We start from the raw sequence: 8,191 nt of genomic DNA, 5'->3' as shown, positions 1-8,191 counted from the left end.
GGGTTTCTCCAGTCTCTGTCAGGCCAGTAAGTCTGGTCTTTTTTTGTGAGTTAGAATTTTGTTCTACATTTTTCTCCAGCTCTGTCCGGGACCCTCTGTGGTGTTCCGGTCAGAGCAGTCAGTGGTGGTAGCCGGGCACCATCTAGCTGTACTGGACTCAGTCTGGTGGAGGCCGTGGTATTTGTGATCCATTAGTCCTCTGGACTCATCTTTTCCTTGTGTCTTGTTTTCTTCATTCTCCCTTGCTCCCGAAGTGGTGAGACCAGTGGAATATCTTAGATGGCTGCTCACAGGCTTTTAAGGCCCCAGACGCTACTCACCAAGGTAGAATGTAGAACATTGTCTTTATAAACTGTGTTATGCCAATTGAGCTAGATGTTCCTCGAGACCATGGTCTCCATAGCAGGGCTGTTTCTGAAAGTAGACAAATAAGCCCTTCAATTCGTAACACAAAAGTCACCCTCTCAATGAAACAAAAAACCCAAACCTGTTGCTATTGAGTCGAATCTGACTCCTGGTGATCCCATGTGTTACAGAGTAGAAGTGATCTCCATAGGGTTTTCTTGGCTGTAATCTTTACAGAAGCAGATCACCAGGCCTTTCTTCTGCAGCACCTGTGGGTGGGTTTGAATTGCCAGCCCTTTGGTTAGCAGCCAATCACAAACCATTTGCGCCACTCAGGGACCTCCTTCACAGTGAAGATTGCTCTTTTTTTAAATAGCAACCCACCTTACTACTCCCTGTACCCTGAACCTCCCTCACTCTGCTTTTTTTTCCATAGCACGTATTACCTTATTATGTATGTTTATTGTCTGTTTTTCTACCTGAATGCAAGTTCCACTGTTGTTGTTGTTAGGTGCCCTCGAGTCAATTTTGACTCATACCAACGCCATGTGACAGAGTAGAACTGCCCCATAGGGTTTTGTAGCCTGTAATCTTTAGGGGAGCAGGTCGCTGGGTGTTTCTCCTGCAGAACCACAGGGTGGGTTCAAACTGCCAACCTTTCGGTTGGCAGCCGAGCGCTTAACTGTTGTGCCACTAGGGCTCCTTAAGCTCCACCAGAGCAAGGATATTTGTTTTATTACTGATATACCCTAAACACTTAGAACAATGACTGGCATGCATGAATGAATGAATGAATAAGGTATCTGAGGGAACTGTCCTGCCACGTCAGGGGGAAATGTCAGATGCCAGTAATGTTCCGCAAGCTGCCACAAGGGGGCATCACCGGATCTGATATTGTTGGTCTAAGCTAAAGCAGCCATCCTTTACTAAACAGATTTTGAGCCTCAGCTTTCCTCTGTTTGGCCTTGGGGAGAAAAGAAAATTTTAACAAATTATATTTTTCATAAAGTTAAGTGGATTTCGTATTTTAAAGAAGTGTCCTTTACTTTGAGATCAAGTCATTCTGGCATTTTTCAGCCCTGAAATGTCCTTTGTTTTGTATAAAGGTGGTAAAAAATGGGCAATACACTGGAATTTTTTAAAATTTTTATTAGTTGGAAAATCCAAAAACCTGGGAACCACTGGTCTAAGGTGATCATAGTTTCATAAAAACAAGGGAACATTTTGAAATGAAATCTTAAGTAGAATACAAATATCTAAAACATATACATGGAATTTATTAATATAAATTTATTTTTCCCCAACTTTTTATTTTGCAAAGTTCAAATATGCAGAAAAGTTGAAAGAGTGATACAGTGAATTTCTATGTATCTGTATACCCTTTGACACATTTGCTTTATCTCTGTGTGTTTGCTGAGCTATTTGAAAGTTTCAGATACCGTGATGTTTCACCGATAAATACTTCACGTTATGTTTCTACTAAGAACAAAGACACTCTCCAACATAATTATTATTGTGGTATTCCGAATAATGGCCCCCAAAGTTGTCCATGTGCTCATTCCTAGAACCTGTGAATATATTACCTTACATGGTAAAACGGACTTTGCAATATGATTAAGACACGGATCTCGAGATGGGGAGATTTGCCTGGATTATCTGGGTGGGCCCAGCATAATCACAAGAGTCCTCAAGAGGAGGCAAAAGGATCAGAGATGTGACAATGGAAGCAAGAGGTTAGAGTGATTTGAGAAGAGGCCACAAGCCAAGGAATGTAGGCAGCTTCTAAAAGCTGGAGAAGGCGAGGAAATGGATCCTCCCCTGAAGCCTCTGGAAGGAATGCAGTCCTGCTGACACCCTGATTTTAGACTTCTGACCTCCAGAACTGTAAAAATAAATTGTTTTTAAACCACTAAATTTGTGTAATTTGTTACAGCAGCTACAAGAAAACTAACACATTATTAATTCAATATCATCTAAAATAGAGTACATATTCACATTTCCCTAATCATCCCAAAAATATACTTTCTGATTTTGTTTTTTGTTTTTCTTTCTTCTTGTTTATAAATTTAAAATCCATTTAAAGTTTGTGTATTGCATTTGGTTGTGGTTTAGTAGACGTTTATTTTTAAAGTTCAAATTTATAACAATTACTTGTTGTCTTCATCCACACAAAAATTTGATATCACAGATATACCTGACATTTGCAGTCTTTATATAATCAGCCCTGAATTTACTATTTTAATTTGGTTTAACAGAGAAAATAGGTAAAAACGTGCAGTTTTAACAGCTTGCCTTGCTATCTCAGGATAATCCATCAACCTGATCTAGAGACACAAATGAGGATGAGGAAATAACAATACCAAACAGCTGATACTTAATTGGACAAGTTTTATCTTCATAGAAGATGCAGCCAAATGACAAATACCTATGTCTTTCAGTGACTTTTAACAGGTTCTGGCACTAAGTAGTTCTGTCATATTCTCTTGTAAGGGTAGCTGGCCCTAGCCAATAGATTGGTTAGAGAATTAATTTCATTTTAAGTTTTATCAAACCCATGACTACAAGTATCAAATGTCTTTCTCAAATCTTCTATTTTTAACTAATGATCCACTTCTAGTCTTGCAGCTAAATTACCTTATCAAGAAGAAGTTTGTAAGCATAAATGTCATGCAGAAAACAATTGGCACACGGTAAAGTGGCCAGTGTTGTGGGTAAAGATAACTGAGAAGACAGCTGTGTTGTGGGTGAAAATAACTGAGAAAGCAAAACAGCAGAGTTGAAATTCTCAGGATAAAAATCTCTGGTATGAAGATTAAAATTAGAACATTATATGATATCACAATATTGTACAAGACACTTCTTGCTTTAAAAACCTGCAAATAAAGACAACCACCACAAAAAAAAAAAAGATATGTCTATTTTTTTGATACTTTATAAGCCTTGCAAAAGCAAGGCCTCAAAAAATTAGTTAATGACTCAGAATTGTTCCTCTCCACGGAAATCTTTAGTAAAAGGCGAAAGATTTATGCGATCTGAAGAGAAACCAGAGTATGCTTACTGTTTATGGCACACAGTGGGCAAGTAACTGTAACTCCTAGAACAGCAATGGTAACAATATACCCAAATCAGTTCATGATGTCTGCCTTTATCCCAGACAATTCTGTAAGAGCAGTTTCATTTTGGGTGGAAAAAAGGTCAGAGGAAAAAGGAGACACAAGTAGTTTTAAAGTAGGAAATTGCTCTGTGTGCAATGTATTGTGGGTATGCAAATAAGTCGCTGAGTCACCAACCTGTGGTTTCCGGAAATACTTCAAATAGTTCATTAGTTTTCATGCTAAGTATGGGGCTACCACCAGGGGGCAAGAGCGGAGGCCAGACTTACAGGGATAGTGGATTTGCTGGATGCAGCCAGAAAAGGTCTGTTTTATAATTGGCGCTCCAAGTAAAACTTTAGTTTGAATTTAAAAAAAAAAAAGACTTGAAAATAATTGTCTTCATTTGTTCATTCAGCAAAAATGAATCCTACCCTGTGACCCTGTATCAACTTTGTTCTGCACCCTAGGAGACAGGTATGTGTGATGAGTGCTGATAACAGAATGTTTGGTGACACATGGGCTGAGCATTAAAGAATTCATAGAACATGGTGGGACAATAGAACATAGGGTGGTGAGGGCATTCTAGGCAGAGAGGCACCACAGCAGTGTGAGCCGGCCTGGAGAGAGGGCAAGTGGCTAAATGGCAGGGACTGGGTCTTGATGTGCCTTCAGTGTCTAGCTGAGAGCTTGGATTTACCTTGAGGGCATGGGGAGTCACTGAAGAGTTTTAAACCAGAATAATATGATCAGACTAGTGTTTCCAAGCAGCATCAGCATCCTCTGGTTTGCTGTTGTTAGCTGCCATTGAGTAGGCCCCAGACTCATAGGGACCCCATACACAATAGAACAAAACACTGCCTGGTCCTGTGCTATCCCCATGATCAGTTGCAGATAGGACCATTGTGATCCATAGGGTTTTCATTGGCTGATTTTTTGAAGTAGATCACCAGACCTTTCTTCCTAGTCTGTCTTAGTCTGAAAACTATGCTGAAACCTGGTCAGTATCATAGCAACACATAAGCCTCCAGTGAAAGACAGGTGGTGACTGCACATGGGGTGCACTGGCCAGGAACTGAATCCGGGTCTTCTGCATGGAGGGAGAGGATTCTACCACTGAACCACTAATGCCCTCATCACCTGGGTACTTGTTAGAAATGAGAATTCTTGGGCCCCACTCCAGATCTACTGAATCGGTGGGACCCAGCAATCTGAGTTTTAACAAGTCCTCCAAGTGATTCTGATTCAGGCTATGTTGAGAACCACTTTGGACTACCATTCTGGATAAAGTATAGAGAATTATGCAGAGCAAGAAGTTTGGCAGACAACTTAGGGAGGGGAACAGTAAAGCCAGATAGAAATAAATGGTGGCCTGGACCAAAGGATGGCCTGCGTTGCACAGGGAGAATGTGTAAAGGGAGAGAGAGAAAAGTCTAGGACAGGTCCGTAGGGCGTAAATAAGGGGTGCAGGAGAGCATGTGAAGAAAATTAGGAAGGAGACACCAGGGAGGCAGGAGGAAAGCCAGACAGCACAGAAACCAAGGGCAGAAAAGAAGTTTCAAAAAGGGAGTGTTCAGTTGTGTCATACTGATGAGAGGTTGAGTAAAATGGGTACTGCAAAGTCCACTGGATTTAACAACAGGGGAGTCACTGCTGACCTTGGCCAGAGCTGTCTCTAAGGAGTGGGAGGTGATGAAGCCCAACTGCAGGGAGCTGATGAGTGAGTGAGGGGGAGATGAAGAATAGAGGGCAAGAGAGTGTAGGCAACTCTTTCAAAGAAAAGTTTGAAAGATTAAAGAGAAATTGTAGCCAGAAAGGCATGGGATTAAAGTGACCTTTTTTTTTCTTTCATTAATACTAAGAGAATGTCGAACATGTTTAAACTGATCAGAAGGAGCCATAAAGGAGGGAGAAAGGAAATAATAGATCGGGGATGGGGGAGGTGGGAGGTGGGGAGATGGTGGCCTATTTTAGGTAAGAGGAAGGACCTTGACATGGTGACAGAAGGGAAGGAGAAGGTGGTATGCAGGTAACTACTCCACCACAATGATCATTTTGGAGCCTTTCCTCCATTCTGTCATTCCCCTTCCTGCAGTCCCTCCTTCTCTTGCCCCTCTTTCCCTCCATCTTCCTCGCCCGACAAGGCCCCAACCATCTGCCTTTTCAGCGTCTGCTCTGTGGCAGCTGACTCTTAGGAAAATCAGACAACTGAGCCAAACCTCTGATGAGGGCCTCAGTACTATGTACTTGATGTCTCTGGTTGACTCCACTTTCCATGTTTTATACCTTCCCTCGCTGAAACCCTCCTGCACCTCCTGCCCCACTCTCTCAGCTAATGACTTCAAAGATTTCACTGAGAAAGCAAAAGCTATTTCCCTTATCTGTTTTAAAAATAAATAAAACCACCTTTGTAAGACTGCTTTTGTATCTCCCCTCCCCATCTCATTTGTGCATGTGTTCTCTCTCTCAACGACCACTATTCTGAAGTGGGTGTGTCCTCCATCCACAAACAACATTGGTCTTGTGTTTTTAAAATTTATGTAAATAATATCATGGAGTCCCTGGGTGGCACAGTTAAGTGCTCAGCTACTAACCAAAAGGTTGGTGGTTCAAATCAACCCTGAGGCACCTTGGAAGAAACGCCTGGCAATCTACTTCAGAAAGATCCCAGCCATTGGAAATGCTTTGGAGCACATGGAATCACCATGAGTTGGAATCTACTTGATGGCAACTGGTTACTGGTTAAATAATATCATACCTTATCCATACTTCTACAACTTGCTTTTTTCATTCAACATTTATGTTTTCAAGATTTATTTCTGTTGATGTCTATAGATCTGGTTCCAATTCAGCCATATTATCTGCTGTATAATATTCCATTGGTTGAGCACACCACTGTGCCTGGCATATAAAAACCTCTGGGATGCTAAACAAAGGGACAGTATAGTGACATTGCTATAAAAACTCCAGTTCCCACATATTTATATGAACAAGGTTTCTCAGATCTTTCATTCACACAAACAAAAAATAGGAGAATTAATGGATGAACTCTGTCTCATTCTACATGAGCCAACTGAAAAATAAGACAGCTTGTCTGTATCATCAAAAGCTGCATTCCCAGTAAGATTTTACCTTTTAGGTTGAAAATTCTTTTGTTATCTTGATCACCCATGTACAAAAAATAATTGCAGTAATAATTAAATACAGAAAATATGTCTTAACATTCAGAGTCTTATGGTCACAAGAAAGCTTTTTAAAGATAGATAGATGTGAGCATCTTTTAATGTTTACTGGCATTCCAGTTTGCTATTCTGAAAACTTCCTATTCAGATCTTTTGCCCATTTAAAAACTGTTTCTCTTTTACTTACTTATAGGAGTTCTTATGCTTTAATTTTTGAAACTAAACCTTTGACAGTTACGTGTATTGCTCATAGTCTGTCAGTTTTTATCATACAGAAGTTTTAAACTTTAATATACTGAATCCATCAATATTCACTTTATAGTTTGTTTTCTAGATTAAAGAAATTTCCCTACCCGAATGTTATAACAGGAACCCTGGTGGTGCAGTGGTTAAGAGTTATAGCTGCTAACTATAAAGCAAGACAGGAGACTTAAACAGGCCACTAATGTCATGAACGGCGGAGCATGATTAGCACCGGGGTATTCCAGAAATAGGTAGGTAGATGGAGAGATAGAAAAAAAAAGAAAAGAATGAAAAAAAGGAAGGCAAATAAGACTGAGTCACTGTCATCAGAGTGTACAATTTAGGGGTAATCATTCCTGTACCAAGAAGGACATAAATAAATAGCCATAACTCAAGCAATGGAAAAGAGTGGTGAAGGACTATCTATCCAGTCTCTATTTTATCCATTTCGTCTAGGTTTTCAAATTTATTGGTGTAAAATCATGCAATAGTTTTTTATATTTATAATCTATTTGTATCTGTGCTTATGTCCCCTATTCATTCTGTATTTTGTTCATTTGCATATTTTTATCACTCTTGCCGGGTATGTCTAGCTGATTAGATTTAAAATTTTAACAACTGTTAAAATTCAAACAATTGTTGTTGTGTGCTGTCCAGTCGATTCCAATTCCTAGCAACCCTGTAGGACAGAGTAGAACTGCCCCATAAGGTTTCCTAGGCTGTATGTAATGGAAGGAATACAGAGAGTCACTGTACCAAAAAGAATAGGTTGACGTTCAGCCATTTCAGGAGGCAGCATATGATCAAGAACTGATGGTACTTAAGGAAGAAGTCTAAGCTGCACTGAAGACACTGGTGAAAAACAAAGCTCCAGGAATTGACAGAATACCAATTGAGATGCTTCAACAAACAGATGTAGCGCTGGAAGCGCTCACTCGTCTATGCAAAGAAATTTGGAAGAAAGCTACCTGGCCAACTGACTGGAAGAGATCCACATTTGTGCCCATTCCAAAGAAACGTGATCCAACAGAATGCAGAAAATATTGAACAATATCATTAATATCACCCACAAGTAAAATTTTGCTGAAGATGATTCAAAAGTGGTTGCAGCAGTACATTGACAGGGACCTGCCAGAAATTCAAACCAGATTCAGAAGAGGACATGGAACGAGGGTTATCACTGATGTCAGATGGATCTTGGCTGAAAGCAGAGAATACTAGAAAGATGTTTACCTGTGTTTTATTGACTATGCAAAGGCATTCGACTGTGTGGGTCGTAACAAATTATGGATAACATTATGAAGAATGGAAATTCTGGAACACTATTGT

The 8,191-nt window shown here is 40.1% G+C and overlaps 1 non-coding gene across 1 annotated transcript; it reads right to left on the bottom strand.

Moving 5' to 3' along the window:
- Nucleotides 1–3,281: 3,281 nt before the first annotated feature.
- LOC111819686 (U5 spliceosomal RNA) lies at nt 3,282–3,397 on the bottom strand. Its single transcript, XR_002823268.1, has one exon. It is a non-coding gene; the product is annotated as a U5 spliceosomal RNA (small nuclear RNA).
- Nucleotides 3,398–8,191: the final 4,794 nt, after the last annotated feature.

Source organism: Trichechus manatus, unplaced genomic scaffold (genome assembly GCF_000243295.1).
Source record: "Trichechus manatus latirostris isolate Lorelei unplaced genomic scaffold, TriManLat1.0 scaffold00015, whole genome shotgun sequence".
Taxonomy (NCBI): Eukaryota; Metazoa; Chordata; class Mammalia; order Sirenia; family Trichechidae; genus Trichechus; species Trichechus manatus.
This window is presented reverse-complemented; position numbering and strand designations above follow the sequence as displayed.